At 49.2% G+C, this 21,223-nt stretch overlaps 1 pseudogene; it reads right to left on the reverse strand.

Moving 5' to 3' along the window:
- Nucleotides 1-260: 260 nt before the first annotated feature.
- Nucleotides 261-21,223, reverse strand: part of LOC103587145 — a 63,077-nt pseudogene continuing 42,114 nt past the window's right edge.

Consider the following 21,223-nt stretch of genomic DNA (forward strand, 5'->3'; position numbering starts at 1 on the left):
GGCAGTAGCTAGAGCAAGGAGGAAGGCGGCGCCGCGCTCCCCGCTAGGGCTTCACCCACTCAGGCTGCGGGTATTTCCGGCCCCACCGCGCGGCGCAGCGCCCCGCTCCGGCGGCTAAGGGAACCACTCGCTCCAGAGCTGGGTTCGAGGGGCCGGGCCGGGCTGCAAGGAGGGAGCGAGGCCGGGGCGCGGGGCTCCGTATCGCCGCGAGGGAAGGGGGGAACTAACGGACTGATCTGCAGAAGGGAAGGGTAGAAACGCTAGCGGAACGCGAAAATGCCCCCTTCCTCTCCGAGAGTGGCACGTTCCAAACGCCTACTGTCCTCCCTCCCCCACACCGGGAGCCAGTCGGGGGCTTCTCGCGCGCTTTCCCGCCAGCCCGCCGTGGCGCGCGCCTCCAGCCGGGGGCGCGCGCGTGGGCGGGAGAAGGCTCTGCGCCGACGCACCCGCACAGGCCGCCCCCGCCTCCGATCTGCAGAAGGGAAGGGTAGAAACGCTAGCGGAACGCGAAAATGCCCCCTTCCTCTCCGAGAGTGGCACGTTCCAAACGCCTACTGTCCTCCCTCCCCCACACCGGGAGCCAGTCGGGGGCTTCTCGCGCGCTTTCCCGCCAGCCCGCCGTGGCGCGCGCCTCCAGCCGGGGGCGCGCGCGTGGGCGGGAGAAGGCTCTGCGCCGACGCACGCGCACAGGCCGCCCCCGCCTCCGGCCGGCTTTTGCAGTTGCAGTGTTTGTGTGTTTATCGGAGGGGTGGGGGACGAAGCTGGTAGTAAAATTTTTGCAATGGGGAAGCGAGCAGCATGCCTGTGGCAGTGGGAGAGTTGCGTTTTTACTTATTCTTGGTCCCCCAACACTCTTCGCTCCCTGCCAGCTCGATGTGCACGAAGGGGACGAGCAAGGACACGTCCTTTAGCAACAGACTGCAGGTGCCAGGACGTTAACGACTGTGGGGCAAGGGGGCATTTGCCCTGCAAGGGAAAAAACGGCTCTCTACGACAGAGCATTCAAGTCAAAGATCATGCACTCTGTGCTGGAGGAAGGCGAGAAGTTGTTAGGGTCAGGGCCTCCATTTTACAGGTGAGGAAGCTGGTGCCCTTAGAGGAGTGGAGACTTTCTGAAGGTCACGCGGCAGGAATCAAATCTCTGGGTCAGGAAGGGTTCCATGGGTTGTAAAGAAAGGTGCAAGACGATAACCATGAAGACAAATAGAGGAGGCAGCAGGGGCTGTGGAGGAAGTCCTTGCCTGGGAGTCAGGAACTCTGGGTGCTAGTCCACTCTGGCTGCCACTGACTGGCTGGGTGAGCTTGGGCTTCCTCATCTGCCAATGAGTATGCTCACCTAGTCAAGGAACACCTTCCTGCTCTGTCTAGATTATCTACAGGAGAAGGATATCAGTTTCCCTTGGGGTCCTTAGAAGAATGAAAATACCTCCTCCCCATACTCGGGGAGTTGCTCTGAGCCACAAGACTGTGTGGAGGGTGAGGTGGATTGCCCCACAGTTTTTAAAGAAGTTGAGGTCCCAGACAGCTGTTCTTAGAAGTGCAGTCAGGCAAAAAAGGAAGGTGAATGAGGCCTGGAGAGACCCAAGTAACTTGCCCCATGATCACATAGGCAGAAATTAGTAAGGTAGAACTTGAACCCAGGGTGTTTACATTGAGTTAGCCTAGATTCTTGCACAGGAAAGTGATCAAATCAGAGCTATGTTTGAGTCAGATTCATCTAGAGCTATGTATGAACTAGGAGACCAGCCTTGCAATTTCTGGTTTCCTTGAGGCCATTCAAAAGCCAGCCCTTCACCAGAGTCCTCAATTAGATCAGGCAAGGCCTGGGGCAAGGGAATAGGTGGGTGGAGGCGGCCCAGGACCCTGACAGCTGTGGGGCAGTAGCTAGAGCCCAGGCCAGAGGTAGCTAGTCTGGGCTCCAGTCTCAACTCCACCACCAATTCATTGTGAAGCCTTGGGCTAGTCAGTTCACCTCTTAGCCTTTGTTTCCTCACTTGTAAAATGGAGGTATAATACAAGCCTCATAGGTTTGTATTAAATAGAATTTCTCCTTCTGCAGAGCCTGGCCCATAGTCAGTACTCAATAAGCTCTCACTGATTCATCATTCATTCAAAAAATATTTGCTAAGGTCCTGCTTTGTGCCAAGACTTATGCCAGGCACTGGAGATAAAGGGGTGATCAAGACAGAATCAGCCTAGGCCTTCACCAAGGCTGAGTTCTAGACTAACCATTCCATGAATGACACTGAGCTAGTGGGGGAGGGGTAACACAGTGCTAGCCCAAATGCAGTGTCCGGCATGTAGCAGGTGCTTAACAAAGATTTGCTGAATCCTAGTCCTGGGTGTGACTGATCAGGCCCAGAGATTATCCTCCCTTCATCTCCCTCTTCAGGAAGTGAATACTGGGGGTATAAAGGTGCTGATGTTGGAGTGCTTGGGAATCCAGCCTCAATCAGTGATCTGTTGGGACTTCTCTGGGGCTTGGTGCCCATATACAGAATAAGGTAAGTGAATGAGCCTAGAATTTAGTAGGTTCTTCACAGATGAAGTCAGAGCCTGGGGCTTTGTTTTATGGGAGGGCTTCCTCTCCCTAATTTGCCATCATTCTGAAGCCAGGAGTGGCATTGAATTTCTGGAATGATTTCCTTTGGAAGTGTTATAAAGAACTAAATACCAGATGGGCTTACCTGCTAACTGCTTTTTCAAAAATCTGATTTTTTTAAAATTGTGTTTTAATATTTACTAAGTGCATTTTCCAAACCTTAAACTTCATGTTATTTTTCCAAACTAATCTTCACTATAACCCTATGAGATGGTATTATTTTCTTCATTTTTATAGATGAAGAACTGGAGGCTCAGTGAAGACAAGTGACTCACCTAAAGTGATAGATTTGGGGACAGAACCCAGTTCTCCCATGAGAAATTTTCCTCTATGAGGAATGTTCAAAGGAACTGGGAGAGTTCACCCAGGAAAAAAGTAGATTCAGGAGGATACAATCCATATATTCCATGGGACAGGGGAAGGGATTTCTGTGATTTATGTATGCCGGACTTAAAATGTACCCCTTTGAACAAGGCTGGGAACTTCCAGAGCCTTCCTCCTGCACTGCGGGCAAGCACTGTGTTACCAGTAAGATCTCTTGAGATTCTTTAGGGGAAATGCTGCAGAGCAAAATACACTATGGCCCAGAGACAACTGGGACAGGTCTCAGCTGCATCTCAGGAGGGGGATTTTCCAGGCAGAGCCACCCCTAGGGGGGTGAGCTCCCCTTCCCTGGGGCTGTGCAAGCAGGTGCTAGGCTAGCTCCCTTCCATCAAAGAGGCCACAGATGGGATTCTCACCCTGGAAAGAAATTAATTAACAGTTACCATTTATTTTGCCTCTTCCATGTCTCAGACATGAACTAAGCATGTTATTTGCAGTTTCCAATCCTCACAATCCTTCTTGATATATATGACCCCATTTCACAGATATCACAGACTAAGACTCACAAGTGAAATGACCTACCCAAGGTCACACAGCTAGTAAAGCAGAGCCAGGCATGGATCCTGGCTCCCTCTGGCTCTGAATCTGTGCTCTCCTTCCAGATGCCATGCTGCAGTGTAGTCTCCCAGAAGGAATGTGGTTGTAAGGTTAAGTCAGAGCCAGGATCAAAAGCTAGCAGGTATATGAGTGGGCACTGGAACAACAGCTATTCCAATATTCCACAGGGCTCCCGGGAGGAACCACAGGGAGGCAAAGTGTGTATCAGTACTTTAGAGAGGCTAGAATATGAGCAGCACCCCACTCCTGGTCCAGAGCAGGCACCCAGGACAGATTGACACTCCATTCACCTGTCCATTCTGCACCAAGGCACCCCCCCCCACCCTTCCTATGGCTGGGGTCCACAGCCCTCTCTACTCCCCCTTCCTCTCTGTCATTATCCCCCACCCATATGGGCACAGGCTGCTCAGGAATGTTTGTCAGCACATCCAGATGCCAGCCATTCCCTGCCTGAGCCTCACTGAGCCCAGCTGGGGACCACAGCAGACAATGAAGTCGGTGGACCCCACCCCCATTCACCTCTTTCATACCCCAGTCACCTTTCCCTAGCCCCCACCCCTCACCATTGCCCCTCCCTGAACTAATTCCCTCAACACAGCCCTCCAACCAGCCTGGTGCGAGAGTGTGCCTGTCTCCTTCACTAGTCAGCTCCCAGGATGGAGAATCCCAGCACAGTGGAATGAGGCTTCAGGATGGGTAGCCACCAGAAAGAAACAGAAGAGGGCAGGGGGCTCTCCCTAGGACACATAGTGAGTTTATGGTAGAAATAAGCCTTGAATTCCATCCTTTGTCACTCAACAAGCCCCTTATTCTGGGCTTAGTCATGAGCAAGTCTCTGAGGTGTGACCCAGGCAAGGAGCTCCCCAGCTCAACACATGGACCAATGGCCATAGCAATGAGTCGGGGACATGCAGGGCCCAGGTCATACCAGTTGGTAGCAGGGATCTAAGGCCAGAGGTGAGTCTCTTAAGAGGCAGACACTAGGACAGGGAATCATCCAGTCAACTGGTGCCCCTGCCAGGGAGTATTACAACTTAGGGGGTACGGGGATGAGTAGTCTGTCCCAGGGTTATGGTAGGAGCTGGCAAACACATGGTTTTGACACAGGAAGCAGAAAACCAAGGTTCTAGTCCTGTCTTTGATAGGCACTCACTGAGTGTGACCTTGGCACATCACTGTCTTCTCAGCCTTGCTTTCCACATCTGCAAAATGGGAGTAATAAATTCCGTCCTATCTTCCTCCTAGGGAGGCTATACAGGTTAAATGAAATAACAGGTATGTGATCTGTAAAGGGCTGAGGAGCCATGTAAGCATGTGACTGCCAATTCTAGGATACGTCAGGGAGGCTGAGCAACTGCCTATATGGGATACCAACAAGAGCCTTCACTGGGAGCAGTACTGTGCCAACACTCTGGAAGCTAGGCGCCAAAGAGTAAAACAGGCTTTGGTGGAGTGGTGAGGTTATGGGGTTGAGAGATCAGGTAAACCTGGGTTAGATGTCTGGTTCCTCCTCTGCCTAACTATGGGTTCTTGATGAAGTCATGAAAAATCATTTCATCTGGGTTCTCTTGTCTATAAAAGGGAAATAATGGTTCTTTTTAGGGTTGTGGTGGGAATTAAGTGGGAATGTTTGTGTAAAATGCCTGTAACTGTGCTGGCCCACAAATGTGAGTTTCCTTTGTGTGAGTTTTCCTTCAGTTTCCTTTCATTTTGATCTGGATTTGTTTGTAAATTAAAAAATAAAACACAAAAAGAGGAATTCCCATGGGGAGAGGTTGAGCCTGACAACAGTTCCAATTCTGCCCCTGACTCACTGTGAGGACCTGGGAAGTCCCTGCCTCTCCCTTAGCCTCAATTTCCTCATATGTAACACCACGGTTCCACCAGGGAGTTTCTACAGGGCCCAGCCTGGAAGGTGCAGGATGCTACCAGTCCATGAGCTCCTTCCATGGAGGAGGCCCTCCCAGCTGAGCTAGGGGAGGAGGGTCAGACAGGGAGCAGGAAGGGAGATGGAGTTGTGGGGGAGGGACCGCAGGATGGGGAGGTGGTGGCTCAGTCATCACTGTGGGCTGGCCTGTGAAGGGAGCAGGCTGTGCTCAGCTCAGGAAGCCTGCCTGCCTATTTTTCCCCAGCCTGCCCAGTCAATGCCTAAACAAAATACTCTTTACTGCTCCCTGCCTGGAGGTGGTGGGCCAAAATGAGTGTCCCGGAGGGCTGGTAAACACCCTGGCATCCCGCCTCTCCTCCATGGGCACCCGCCCTTCCCCTGTCTGCGGCACCACCCTCAGCCAAAGCTGGCCCAGTTTGTGGAGAGGAGCCTCTCCAGGGTCTGCTCTCTCCCTCCCAATTTTGGCCTTCCTAAGTGGACAGCTTCAGCTCCTAACCCTGCCTGTCTTCCCGGTCCAGCCTTGGCCCCAAGACGTGATCTAATTCTCAGTCTGCTGCTGTGGGCAGAGCATGTGGCATCAGAATGCTAGGAGCTGCTGTCAGTCACTGTGGGAGGGAATTCCCTGGCTCAAGAAAGCTCTTCCAGGGGAAGGGACCAGGTGGTGAGTCTCCCTGATGAGACAGACACTGCCAACGCTGTAGACAGAGCCAATTCTGGGGTAAGGAAAATCAAATCCACCACCCCGCCTTCTGTCTGATATTTGTCTACACTGAGCACATTAATAATAATAGCTCATGCTTTATAATAGTTACTGTGTGGCAGACTGCACATATCTAATTTAATTCTCACAACAGATCTGAGGTAGGTAGTATTTAATAACCCATTTTACTGATGAGGCATTGATAGATTAAGTAACTTGCCTAAGGTCACACAGCCAGTATTTGGCAAAAAGATTTTTACCAATAAGCCTTCAGGATCTGTGCTAATCTACCACCAGAAGATAGTATTCTCCATAAAACTCAGGTCCAAACTTGGACTTGGTGAGATGCTTACCCTAGTATCTTAGAGTCTAACCATTTTTCTGGCTTGCCTAAGGTAAGAATCACCTGAGGATTTTTGTTTAAAATACACAGCCCCCAGCCTCCCCTCTGAGGATTTAGTAAATTTGATGTGGGAGGAGAAGCAGTGCCTGACACGTGGAAATTGCTCAACATTTATAAAATGAATGAATACCCCTGACTCTCAGAGCCTGCACTCCTCTCTGAAATGGGATTACAGTTCTTTCCCCTCCCTATTTCTAAGTGTGGCTGTGTGTCGAGCCAGTGTGTGTGTGTGCACCAGCTTTGCTTGGGTGTGAGGAGTTGTTTACAAGCATACCTGGCTGGCTCCTAATAATAGCTGTAATAATAATAGCTAACATTTCTTGAATGTTTAGGGGGTACTAGACACAGCTCTAAGGGCTTCGATGTGTTAACCCATTAATTCTTACAACACTCAGTTATCTTGATTTTGAGAATGGAGTTAAGCAACTTGCCTGAGATCCCACAATTAGTAAGGAACAGGATTTGAACCCAGATGGTTCTGCTCCAGTGTCCAGAGTTTAACCACTCCATAACAGTTGCTGGACTCACCCAGTTTCTCCTCTCAGGAGCTGGGCTGCCACAGTTTAATTGAGCAACTGGGCACTTCATGTATAGTGTTTAGGGAGGGGAGAATGAAGAATTGAATGAACAGGAGCTCCCAATATAGATGGAGAGACAAGATCTACAATTCCCTCACTAAGAAATTCCAAAGCACAGGAACAAAGTGTATAGTTCCAAGTGAGGAAAGGCTGCCTCTGTCTAAAGGAGGGGACCCAGGAAGCCTGTATTGGAAGCAGGCCTTGATGCATGGGAGGTGGGCAGTCCCCATAGAAGAGCAGTGGGGGAAAAATTGCAGACTGGATGGGCCTGAACTGTGTTTGGGAAAGTCTTAAGTAGAAAATCCTGGAAAATCCAAAGGTGGACTACAACCTCAGGTATACCCCTTGGATGTTTGCTCTAAATTTTAAAGAGTGATACTCCTCAGCTGGTTAGAGTGCAGCTTTGTAACACCAAGGTCAAAGATTCGGATTCCTGTACCAGCCAGCCACCAAGAAAAAAAAAGTGATACTCCTTTATGGTGTTTAGCATGCTCTGGAATAGGCATGTGTATTGGCTATATCACCCATCCTATCAGTGTACCCCTATCCCCATAGACTCTGAGAGGAGATCTTGTTTGTCTCTGTATCCCTGGCACCTAGGGCAAGGTGTGGCACCCAGCAGACACTCTGGATGGATTTTGAGGCCTGAAGACCCAGAGTTTACCAGCAGTGGAACATTAAGAGTGGGCAGCCAGGTCACAGAATGGAAGGCACCATCCAGCAGCCTAAGGGAGGATGTGCCTGCGGGCCTGCGTGGACCTGTGTCCTCTGCTCATATTCAGCACTCTGTCCTCACCTGCTGCATTGGTTCTGTGACTTCATTGCTACTCCTCCCAGCAGGAGGCTTGTAAGTGAGTGTCCCATAAAGAGAGGATGGGGTGGATCTGAGAGACAAGCACCTTGGGCTGGGTCACACTAACTCTGGTGCCTTTCCTCCCTGCACAGTGGGCACTCAGCTTGGGGTCTTGGTTCAGAGCTTGGGTCAAGTTCTAAGTCAGACTGACCAGTTTGACTCTTGGCCCTGCTGCTTTCTAGCTACATGGACTTAACTGCACAATTTAGATACTGTGTACCTCTCCAACATCTCACAGCACCTCCCCTCCACTATGTTCTACTATATTCTGCCCTGGCCCTATTTACCATTGGCACAGTTCCAGCCATCTCTGGGCCTCAGTCACTGTGCATTATGTATGTTGAGATATTTATCCTTGAGGCCCACATGGCTCTGTCATTCTCTAGTTCAGTAACCATGAAGACCAGAGAGTGCATTCTAGATGATAGCAGAATGAATATAAAGGTGAAGCCTCATCTTTTCTCTCTGGGGCAGCTAGGAAAACCTCCAACCCAGCACTGATTAGAGAGAAGTGACTGCATCAAGGCACCCATCTGGGTGATAATCTTTCAGGCACATCTGGAGATGATTTGTACCCCACCCAGATCCTGCACTGTGCCCCAGGAGGCTGACTCCTATGGGCTGCATCACCAGGCCCTATTGTCAATTAGTTTCCACTTGGGGTCTGATGGAGTTTGGATGTGTTGTCCCCTCCAAAACTCATGTGGAAATTTGATCCCCAACATGGCAGTGTTGGAAACTGATTGAGTCATGGGGGCAGATCCCTCATAAATGGATTAATGCTCTCCCTGGGGGAGTGAGTGAGTTCTTGCTCTATTAGTTCCCGCGAGAGCTTCTTGTTTAAAAGACCCTGGCACCTCCTCTCTCTCTCTCTCTTGCTTCCTCTCACCATGTGATCTGCTCGTACCCACCGGCAGCCTGCCACTTTCTGCCATGAGTAGAAGCAGCCTGAGGCCCATACCAGCTGCAGCTGTCCCAGAATCGTAAGCCAAATAAACCTCTTTTCTTTATAAATTACCCAGTCTCAGGTATTTCTGTTATAGCAACACAAAACGGACTAAAACAGGGTCAGACAATAAGAGTAGAGGATGAGAGAAGAGAGAGATTGAGGTATTTCTCCTTCTGCTCCCTCCATGATCACAGGCAGCCCCACGTCTCACTGGGCTCCAGTAACATGATTCCTGGTCTCCTTCAGTCCTAAGGAGTAAGAGTTTGCCACTGTTGCCAGCCTCTGGGTGGACACCTTACTATCCTTTAGTTTGTTCCCTTAACCTGCCCACACCTTAGTATAGTAGTCCCTTCATTACAGTCTCTTCATTTGAACCATTAGGGGTGAATTGCTTCCTGCTGGCGCCATAACTAACACAGTTCCCTCCACCTGGATCTTCCCATTCAGATCAGGCAGGTCAAGACTTTCCCCAGAATGAAGAACCAACCACTCAGACCATGAACAACCCCTCCAAATACTCCTGCTTTAAGACAGGCATGCTCAGCGCTAGCTACTTTGGGAGCCGCAGGGTCTGATTCTGACTTTTCTGTCACTCCCAAAGAACTCTTGTGAGCAGAGTCAGATAAGACAGGGGCACCTGCAGCAAGGTAACAGTGACTGACATGGTGAAGCAAGATCACAGAACAAAACATGCCTCAAGGCAGAACAAAGTCATACCACAGCTCAGGCAATGTGAGCTATAGGAATATGAGGAAACTGTGCTGCTCAGGGCAGGCTCTCTGGAGGGCCTGGCAGGGCCTGAACAGGAACCTGGAGTGCTGGAAAAGCGGAAGGGTAGGCTTATCTCTCAGGAGGAAGTAGGATCCCTGAGGACAGGAGCAAGGGGCAGGGACTTGGTGGCCTCCCTCAGGACATGGTTCTTCACCCTGCCCCATACTGGAACAGGACACCAGCCTAAGGACAGGCCTCCAGCATCTTCCACAAGCTATCCCCTTCCCTCAAGTATGGGCTACCAATCACCTCAGCCCTTTTACTTCCCTTGCTAACCACATCTGCCCAGATCACAGCCATAGCCACAGCAGGGCCCAGGTTTCAGTTCTCATTTCCTCCATACCTCTGTAGGCTCCTGAAAAGTTTCAATTTCTCAACAGGGGCTGGGCCTGACACTCACCTGGCACCCTCAATCCTCTGCCACTGCCTTCTTGCGGTCATTCCTGCCTGTCTCCCAATCCTGCACTCCTGTCCTCTGCCCTCCTAACAGCCAGAGCAAGTCTTCTAATAGACAGTTTTGACCATGCACTCCTCTGCTTAAGATCCTTCTATGGCTCCCCATTGTCCTCCGAATTAAGCTCAAACTTTTTTTTTTTTTTTACATCTGGCCAGTACAGGGATTGAATCCTGGACCTTGTTGTTATCAGCACCATGCTCTAATCAACTGAGCTAACCAGCCTGCCCTCTAAGCCCAAGCTTTTAATGTGACATTCAAGGCCCTTGACTGCATGACTCCAGCCAGCCTACCCAATCTCATCTCTCATTCCAACCATTTCACGCACCTTTTTTTCCAAACGCCATATAGGTGCACTTTCCCAGTGATTCATCAGGCTCTTAGCAGCTTCACACATCTAAATATCCTGTTGTCTGTGCTTTCAACACCTTTCTCCCCTTTCTCTGCCTAACAAACTCATATTTATCCTTTTAACAGCAGCTCAAAACCCCTGCTTTTGTAAAGCCTTCCCCCTTCCTCTAAGTCAGTGTTAATCCTCCTCCCTCTGGGTCTTATAACCTTGTTCAGATCTTGATGACAGCACAAAGCACAAGCTGACCGGACTTCTAGACTTCTATTTAGCTATGTCCTTTTCTGAATTCCCCTTCCTTTCAAGACTGTGGCCCCAGATGGACCACTTATTAACTATGTGTCCTTGGTCATGTCACTTAACCTTCATTGGAGCTCTCCCTGTGCTCCCAGGCTAGATTAAGTGCTCTATGTCCAGAGCTTTTCAGTACCCATACACACATTGATAACCATAACTATCCAATGTTTCCATAACTACCTCCCACCAGGCTGTGTGTCCCTGACCAGCAGGGTAACAGGCCAGGTTTCCTGAACCAAACTGTCTTTATATCCACAGTACCCACCATTCCAAAAATCCTTATTGAACAGACAAACTTAGCCCAAACTCCATTTTTGCAAATGGGGAAACTGGGCCCAAAGAGACAGAGATTTGCCCAAGGTCATGAGCCAGCCTCAGGGCTTTTTCATTTGCCCTCCCCCAAATCCTTGAGCTAGCCTGCTCTCCAAGGACTGCCCTTGGCCTGGGCCAGGGCTTTGGACCAGAGAGCAGGTCTGCTTCAGACCTCACCTATTGCTGTCCCATGGGCTTTCAGGGTAGAAGCTGCTAAATGCCCGGACAGTTTTACTTCCCTCCTGGCTGCAGAGACCACACTGAGAACAACTGTCAGACCTCAGGCACTTCCGTTTCACCCAGAGACAGGCTTCCTTTTCACCTCTTCCGTAGGCCGCCAGCAGACCATGGGCCACAGCCTCTGTGCCAGCTCCTGGAGAGTTTTGTTTCTCCTTGGGGACTCAACCCAGACAGCCTAAGCCTCGGTAGTAGACTATACCATCGGGAGTTTGTGGCAAGAAAGCCTGATTGCCCCAAAACTCTGGAGACTGAGGTCTTGACCTTGACAAAACCTCATTTGACCTGTATGGTTAGGAACAAAAAGAGGAAACTTGTGGAGAATCATAAGTCCTCAGAACTCTTGATGGAACCTGTTCATTTTACAGATGGAAAGACTGAGGCCCAGAAAGGGATTTGTCTAGAGCGTAAATGCAGTGATATACCCAGGGGCACTTATTTGTTGGGAGATCTGACCCTGAATTAAATGATCACAATCTGTGGTGCTTTGCAGTGCTTTTGCCTGTGTGATATTGTTTTGTTTTTCTGTCTCTTTTCTTTTCTTTTTTTTTTTTTTTTTGTCCTTTTTGAGACCAGCCGCACCGCGCTCAGCCAGTGAGCGCTGTGAGCGCACCGGTCATCCCTATATAGGATCCAAACCCGTGGCGGGAGCGCTGCTGCACTCCCAGCGCTGCACTCTCCCGAGTGCACCACGGGGCCGGCCCTTTCTGTCTCTTTTCTGCCAACCTGGCAGGTACCTCCTCTCTCTGCTGCTTTGATAAATACCTCCTGCCTGCCCGTCTGCAGTAGCAGCTTCTCACTCCCAACACTGGCTGCCAATTAACCTTTACACTGTTTATAACCAGATCACAAAGGGCTTAAAAGTGAAAAGTGAAAGTGTAAAGTGCAAGTAATTGGGCTCCCATCAAAGGCTTGAGGAACATTATTTGGGATATCCAGAGGTCTTCTATGCTTAAAGTCTGGTTTCTGCAGCTCTTTGTCAGCAAAGAGGAAAATCCAGACACAAAGATGGGGTTCAGGAATATATTTTAATTGCTCTTTATTAATCCTTTTCACCAGTTCACATTTAATCCACACATGCTTGGAGGGTGGAAGGAAGACAGAAGCTTACACCTTCATTTCTCTTACTTTGGAAACTTACTGTCATCCCCAAGGCTGGGAATGGCGTTAAAGATCAGGCAGTTCAAACCCAAGTCGGATTCAGAAACCACTTCCTCCCTCCATTCTTTCTCTCCACAACCTTTATTGGACTCACACCACACCCAGAACTTGGTGCTATGGGATCCAACAGGGTCTTGCCTTTAGGTAACTCACCATCTGAGTGGGGAGACAGGCATGTAAAGAAACCCTATAGTGGAGGATGTAATGTGCAGGGGAGAGGGACCAAGTTTCTCAGAGGAGATGCTTTCTGGGATCTCGAAGGACGAATTCACCAAGCAGAGAAATGGGGGAGGGGTTCTAAGCGGCTTTCAATGTTCCTACCACCAGAACTTTCCCTGTCAATCAGCCCCCTCCTAAATCAGACTCCCTGACTTCTGCACAATGCTTTGCCTTTCCCCCAGGCTTAATTCACTCACTTTGTCAGTCAACAAACTTTCTGAGGTACTTCATCTGTGAAGATCCTATACTGGGCCCTGGAGATGCCTGAACCTGAAGAGCCCCCAGCCTGATGGGGAATGGATTCATAGAGAGACAATGACCACATAGTATGGGCATTGTATGAAGGAGGGAAGGACAGAACTGGACAGCCAGCAAAGGCACCCAAGCCATTCTGGGAGGCCAGGGAAGGCTTTCTGCAGCAGGCGATCTATGACTTAAAATCTGAGATATGTAATCTCCCTTATCCTCATGACATTTCATTAGGGTAGGTCTTATCTCCATTTTAGAGGTGATGAAACTGAGGCCAAGAAAAGGGCAATACCTTACCCATGTCACGTGGTTAGTAAGTGGAGGGATGCATCCCTGGGCACCCAGCAGCAGAAGCAGAGGTGGCACCACTGGGAGAGCTGGGCCCAGGCATGTGGGACCAGAGGTGGGGTATTTAGAAGCATGGAGAGAGGAGCAGAAGCTGAGAGGCCAGAGCTGGATGGAACTAACAGGATGTGCCATCTTCCCGACACACAGTAGAGCAGAGGAGGGGACAGGAATACCCAATAGGGCATCAACTCAAGGCTTCAGGACAGCAGAGCTGGCTTAGTTCTTAGACACCATCTCATCCAGCCCTCATTAAACAGGCTCATCCAGGGCAAATGATGAGGACACCCAGTGTCCCTGTGACTAACCCTGGACTAGAATCTAGAGGCTCTGTCTCCCAGCCAAGGGCTCCATGCATGGCCTTGGCTGACACTACATTGTTTAATCCAATCTACATTTACTGTTGTGTACTCTGGATTGGACACTCTTCCAGGCACCATGGGCATCACGGGGATCCTCCCCTCACTGCTGTCGGGAGCTTATGGCTGGCGAGGGGGAAGTCAGATTGGGCTCAAAGACCTGGACTCCTGGCAGCATGTGAGATGGGGGGTGGCAGCAGCATAAAGTGGGGAGTGGAGGGGGGAGGACCTTAGTGCCACAAATGCCCTGAGCAAGTCCTGGGACCTCAGTTCTCCCATCTGTCCCAAGAAGGGACAACCATCTCTGATGTCTATCAGCTCAGTCAGTCAAGCCTCTACCCTCTCTTGCTTTGCAAGGCATGGGAGGAGGGGCTGGGACAACTTCTGGTAGGCAAGCAAGTGGGAGGCAGAGGAAGTGGCTTGAGCTGCTTGAGCCACCCCCAGCTGCCCATGTCAGGGCTGTTCTATTACAGGCAGGGAAATCACAGACTCAGCGCTCAGACATCTGGGAGGCTGTGTGGCCTGGGTATTTTTAGAAGGCCAGAGGCAAACATGCCTGGAATCCTGGGTGTTGCTGAGCCAAGGAAGCTGGGAGGCCAGTGGAGGACAAACCAGAAGAGGTGGCCTCCGCTGTGGTCCTTACTTTACCAAGGGTGGCTGGCCTAGCCTTTTCCCAGAGGCCAGTGTTCAGGCCTACTGTGTGCAAGCTCTGGTTTCCCTGACTTGCCACTTGCTTTTGCTTCTGGGTGGTCAGGTGCAGAGCTGTTACAGGGTCTCAGGGAGAGAATGTGTTGTATCTAGAGCACTTAATCTCCATTGATGTGTTCAGCCAGCTCGTTAGGTGCATCTTCTGGTCCATGTGAGCTGCTGAGCCTTAGAGAAAAAGAAGAGAAAGGAGGTGCTCCTGGAGGGGATCAGATCTGTTGGGGGGTGGGGGTGGAGATGGGAACACAGACAATGATAACACCCTGTAATTACTTTGCAGAAGGAGGAAATAGGGGCCTGAGGAAGCTCAGAGGGGACCCCATCTCCCAGGACCCGTCACAAGGACCAGATGATTATCTATGGATAAAAATGTAAGCTGCCAACTGGAGGGCAAACTCCGCTTTCCTTCCTGCATTATTTCTGAAAGATGATGTCTCAGAAGTGGAGCAAGGGGTAAGATGATCTTTTAGGTTCTTGACTTATGAACTGCCAGAAAAACTGTCGAGTTTGCAGTGGCAGCTCTAACAAATAGATGCTCCTTCTCCCTTCCCCCCACTCAAAACCTACCAATCCTTCCAGGCAAGTCTACTCCATCATATTATAGATAAACACCTGAGGCCCAGCAGGGGCATGTCCAGCCCAGGTGGACTCTGAGCTGTCTGGAGCCTGCAGATTACCATATGGTTGAAACTACAGGAAGGGCACTCCCAGGCCTCTCATCAGAAGGAGAAGGCTGGGGCATAGGGTGGTCAGAGGGCGGAGTCCAGCCCCACACTGTGCCCCATCACACTTAACTCCACAGCTTAGACCTGGCCTGTTTCCACTCCCCTCCCCAGATCTGTCTGTCCTTCCAGCCCAAGGTTTTTCAAACTGGGCTCCTGAGTTTCCTGGGGGTTCCCAGTCTTATCAGTGTTGTCTGCAAATTCTCTACCTGAATTTTTAAATTTTGTATCTTCGCTTTAATGATAAGCTAAACAAATTAACATGAGAATATTCTGACTTGGCCAGAATGCAGAGTATCTTATAAAAGAGTCTGCTCTAAGTGCCAGTGCCCATGTTTGGGCTTATCAGCAAACTGGTTATAAAGACTCTTCTAAGTTGACACCATTTAACTTCCAGACAGTATCTCAAACTGTCTTGTCAAGTTTGAGACTCACTGCTGTAGCTAAAATGCTTATTTCCTTCTTGCAAGGTCCTGGGCAGAGAAAAAAGGCTCTCAGATGGGGTCAGAGGGCCTGGGTTCTAATTTTGTCGTGCCCTCCAACTCACTGAATAGCCTTGAACAACTTCCTGTCTATGTCTAGGTGAGGGTCTCAGTTTCTTTATTTGTAAATGGGAAATTTGGGTTAGGCAATCCCCATGCCCCCTTCTGGCTGTCACACCCCAGGATTCCAAATTCTGATTGAACCACCTCTTCACCACACCCCGCCTCCCATGCCATTCTCAGCCACTCTCTGAGGCCCAGTGCTATACTGGGCTGGTAGGTGGAGACTGCAGGGAGAGAAATGGAGCCTCCAAGATGGTGGGTGTCAGGCAAATGTAAAGGAGACAGCCTGCAGGGGGTTGAAGGTCATGAGGAAGAAAGCAACCAGGCCAAAGAGGGCTGTTAACAACCAGCCAGGCTGTGAGCTGAGACCCCGCCTCAAGGCCTGAAGGATCCTACCAGGATGATGGAATTCCACATCCTGGGCTCCTGGGAGGTCAGGGAGCTCTACCCTCACCAGTGTGGGATTCCCTTCTGAGGTTCACTGATGGGCTATGCCACCCCTCACCCCCCAACCCTACCAGGGATCTAGAGCCACCCTTTCCTATAACCCCCTCCCTTCTCCCAGCTCACACAGGGGCTGCAGGGCACAGGGGCCCCTAGGCAGTGCCATAGCCACCCACTCTGACTGGATGAACTTCCTCCAACCCCCACCCCCTCAACTCCCATAGATTGTCTAGACCTCAAATTAAGAGTCTCCTCTGTCAGGAAGCCCTCCCAGATTGCAGTCTGTGTTAACCCCTGTCCCTTTACTGATCTACTGTTTTCTATCCATCTCTACCTCCAGGCTCCTTGCTGCCTTTGTTAATTCAGACATTGTGGAGATTGCAGTCTCTTGTAGCTAAGAGCTTTCTAACTTAGTTCTGTGCTCAGCACTGCTGTGTAACAAGCTGTACTAGAAGGTAACTCTGGCCCTCAGAACTTTTTCATCAGAATTACTCTAGGTAAACTTGCTGTTTACCCTCTGGGGTTGGAAATGGGGTTCTGTTAAAACTCTCTCACTTTGCTGGGAAAAGGTTTGAAGCTCTGTCCCTTGGCCAGGAGATTTCAGGCCTGGAAGAGGACCTGTCTGTAAGGAGGAAGTGTCTGTCCTGCATTGCCCTCCTGACCTTGGGCCCCAGGCATGCCTGCCCTCCAAGTCAATGTTTACCAGCGCCTGGGGCAGGCTTTGCTTACATGTGACAGTTTACTGGCCAGATAAACTAAACTGGGCACTCTAGTTCTGGTCCATCAGTTCATCCTATTATGGCATTCTGTACTAAGGGGTCTCCTGGGGACACAGGCTAGAGAATTGAGTGGGGCAGTGTCAGATGGGAGGAAAGGGCAGGATAGGAGGAGGGATGTGTATAGGGAAATGTTTGGGTGTAGGTGGGGTGTCCCCTCCACACCTAAGTAGAGGTGGCTGCATCTTCAAATGAGTGTGGGACCATCCTAGCTTTCAGTGACCTGGTCCCTGCTCTAGCCCAGTTGAAGAGGCTTCAGAGCCAAGAGGTAATAGGTCATCACCTCCCAGCCCCATGGTGGTCTGTTCTGAGCATCCCAGCCCAGGGGAGAGAGCACTGGGCAGTGAGTCAAGAAAGTGTGTGGCTTTGGGCAGCTCACACCCCCTCTCTGGCCTCAGTTTCCCCATCTGTATAATGAAGAGGGGGACTCTGTAAACCCTAAGGGCTCTTCCGGTCAGGACAGTTTGTAGGCAGGATGAAGTGGAAGAAATTGCCCCTGTGTGTAGGGTGCTGGTGGGGTGCTCCCACATCTCTCATCCTATTTAATCTTATGGCCTTGGAGTAAGAACGAAATACTTCTGGCCAAGGAAAGCTGATGGGACTGAGAGCACAGGTTTCCTTGGCTCCTTCAGAAATCATACCTTTGGGTAGGAAAGGCCTTTGAGCTGAGGTGGGGCTACAAAATCTTTGTTCTAGGCAAAGAAGTGGCCTGGATACTTTTTGTGTATGAAAAAATATACTCATATATAATATAAAACTTACCTTTTAACCATTTTTAGATGTACAATTCAGTGTTATTAAGTACATTCACAATGTTGTGCAACCATCACCCTATCCATTTCCAGACTTTCATCTTCTGCTGTCGACTGGATGCCCCTCCAACCTCACTGGTGTTTAATACCCATTGTTATTGTTATTGTTGAGGGTGGGAAGTCCTATTATGGTAATTGAAAGGTGGGGCCTTTGAGAGGTGACTAGATTGTAGGACCCTGCAGCAGTGAATGAATTAATAATGGTGGTCATGGGCATGGAGGGCTTTAAAAGGAGAGTACATGAGGAGCAAGCTCTCTGCTTTCCTCTCTCTGCTCCACTATTTTCTACAATGTGATACCCTGCCATCACTGTCACCACCAACAAGGCCTTCACCAGCTTTGTTCCCTGGGCTTTGGACTTCCCAGCCTCAGAAACTGTAAGCAATAAATTTTATTTTCTTATGAAATAACCAGTTCCAGATATTTTGTTATAAGCAACAGAAACAAACTAATACATCATCCCAAACAGAAACTTGGTAACCACTGAATAGTAACTCCCCACTTCTTTCCCCCCTAGCCCCTGGTGTCCTCTCATTCTCTATGACTGTCTCTATGAATTTCACTATTCTAGGCATATAGGCAGAATCATACAATATTTGTCCTTTTGTGTCTGGCTTATTTCACTTACTATAATGTTTTCAAGGTTTATCCATGTCGTAGCACATATCAGAATTTCATTTCTTTTCTTTTCTTTTTTTTTTTTTTTTTTTTGGCAGCTGACCAGTACAGGAACTAAACCCTGGACCTTGGTGTTATCAGCACCACACTCTAACCAATTGAGTTAACTGGCCAGCCCAGAACTTCATTTCTTTCTAAAGACCAAATAAGTGATATTTTACTTTATGGATATACAATATTTTGTTTATCCATTCATCTGTTGGTAGATAATTGGGTTATTTCCACCTTTTGGCTATTGGAATAATGTTGCTATGAACATTGGTATACAAGCATCTGTTTGAATGCCCGCTTTCAATTCTTCTGGATAAATACCTAGAAGTGAAATTGTTAGATCAGATGGCAACTCTATATTTAACTTTTTGAGCCACCAAACTGTTTTCCGCTGCTGCTGCACCATTTTACATTCCTTCCAGCAGTGCACAAGAGTTCCAGTTTCTCTATGTGTTTGCTAACACTCGTTAGTTTCCTTTTTTTTTTTTTTTTTCAGTAATAGCCATCCTAATGGATGTGAAGTGGTATCTCATTGTGGTTGGCCTGGATATATGTTTTTAAATACATATTTTAGCTGCAGAGTTCTTTTATCAGAGGAAATATTACATGTAGCCTTTGGGTGAGGAGCTGGCAGTGGTTAACTGGAGGCAGGAGGAGCTGGTGAGGCCTCATGGGACTGATGAGAAGTATGCTTGTGGGGGGTGGGCTCATGTATGAAGGTGCTTTCTCTTAGTTACCCTTTTCCCTGCTCTGCCCCATACAGAGGTCCCTGAGGCATTTCAGAGGAACCCAGTGACACTGTATAAAAGTCCCTGACTAATGGTCACTGAAGTCACTTGTTTTATCAGTTACTAACTTGGAGGAAGCCAAGTATAACAGGAGTAGGAAGCTTCTCTGCTTTGTTCTTGGGGGAGGACTTAGCAAGTCACCTTGGAAGAGGCTCTCTATGTTTCGGCAGTCACTTAATGTTACCAGATGTAAATAGGCCCTGGGAGAACAAAATAGGACGCTTTGTGGTCTGACAAAAGGTTGCCTCTCCCAAGATCCAGTGGGATATATAGTTAGGGAGAAAGGCAATTCATTTGCAGGGGACAAAGAAGCTTCTAGGGCACAAATAGAAGGCCTAGCCTCTTCCCTTGTGAGGTTTGACTCTCTCCTATGATGACCATCCTCAGTGAGCCCCACTGATTGGTGGGAAAGATCCCCTGCATCCCCAAGGGGAACTCAATGGTATGGGAAGGTGGCCTTGGACTGATGACCAGGCTTAATTCTGTGGCTGAGGACCTACAAGCCCCTCCTTCCTTCCTCCTAGTGAAAATTGCCTGTGCTCAGGAGTGTGAATGAGAGCTTGAACTTTGGAGTCATGTGTTCATATGTGTCCCAACTTTGAAGGACACATGATTTATTAAGAAACTAGAATGTCTCTAAGAAGGGGCAAGGTGGACTGGGGCAGATGCTCTTGGCTGATTTGGGTCCCTACTCCCTTCCGCTTTTGGCCTTAGCTGCAGAGGCAGGATTTCCTGGAGCTGGAAATGGCTATTGGGGTTCTGAGCAGTGAGGTGGAGCAAGGATGGTGCTCAACAGGGACCCCAGTTGAAGTGAGCTAGTTTCTGAGGGTTTTGAGCACTCCTATGGGGTGGGGGAGAAAGCCTGCAGAGGGCCAGATTGGACTTCCTGCTGATAAGATCTTGTGGGAGCTCAAGCAATTAATGAGGGGAAAATGTGACTATAGTTTTTACCTTAAGCTGGTGGAGTGACCATGCCAGTTACATGCAGTTCCCAAGTTCTTTGCTCCTCTAGCTCCAGAGATGGGCTAGGGTAACAGGGGCCAGACAAATGGATTACCTTTTCTGCCCCCAGGCCAGCTCAAGACAACCCTGGAGAAAGGGAGGAATAGTCTCTGGGCTTTTTGAGCCCCGCTGCTGCTCCTCATCTTCAGGATTCCACCATGGTCCCTCAGCTAGGTCTACAGCCTAGGATATTTCTCAGGTACTCAGGCTATTTCCTGTTCACTCCCTGTCAAAGCTTGCCCAGCCTGTGTCCAGGTCCTTCTGTACCCCATTAGGGACATTGAGCTCAACTGATAGACCAAATTGACCTACGGAGCTGAGGCAATCGTTGATTAATCTAGCCAGTAAGGGCTTCATATGCATCCCTTCCCTGACTCCATTCACATTTTACCAGGGATCTTACTCCAAAAATAAAACAGACTGAACAAAAGGTTGTTGGAGTGTACTACCTCAAAAGTTTTTCAGTTCTGTTGTGCAATGAAGGTGTGATTCAATTGTTGGAATTTTAAGCACTTTGAAGGAATGTTTGGGAAGATATTTTCTGCCTGCACATGAGGGAACCCAGATGAGGCCCAGGGCTCTGGGCCAAACAGGCCTAGATCAAGCTGTGACCTTCAGTTCTACTCCCTAGGCCAAAATGCTAAATTCAGATCTCCCATCAGTCCTGAAGCAGGTTAGACCAGTCAGCATGGGCACGTGCCTGGGCGACCAAATTTGCCTAAGATGAAATCTTGATTATGCAAAAGGAATATTTAGTCTACAATGTTTTCCATACCCAGCACACAAATTCAAACATTTCTCCTTGAATATATTTGGAAGGAAAAGAAAGACAAGCAGAATAAAGGGCAAGGTAAGAGAATAGAGCAGGAACCAAGGTGCTGAATCCTATTAGCCATCTAACCTTCGTTCAACCAACAAAGCAATAAGTAGTCATTCAATCTTCATTCATTCAACTAAGTATTCCAAATATTAAAGCTCAGGGCTAGGGCTGGCCCGTGGTTCACTTGGGAGAGTGTGGTGCTGATAACACCAAGGCCACGGGTTTGGATCCCTATATAGGGATGGCCAGTTAGCTCACTTAGGAGAGCGTGG

Source organism: Galeopterus variegatus, unplaced genomic scaffold (genome assembly GCF_000696425.1).
Source record: "Galeopterus variegatus unplaced genomic scaffold, G_variegatus-3.0.2 Scaffold423, whole genome shotgun sequence".
In the NCBI taxonomy this organism is placed as follows: domain Eukaryota; kingdom Metazoa; phylum Chordata; class Mammalia; order Dermoptera; family Cynocephalidae; genus Galeopterus; species Galeopterus variegatus.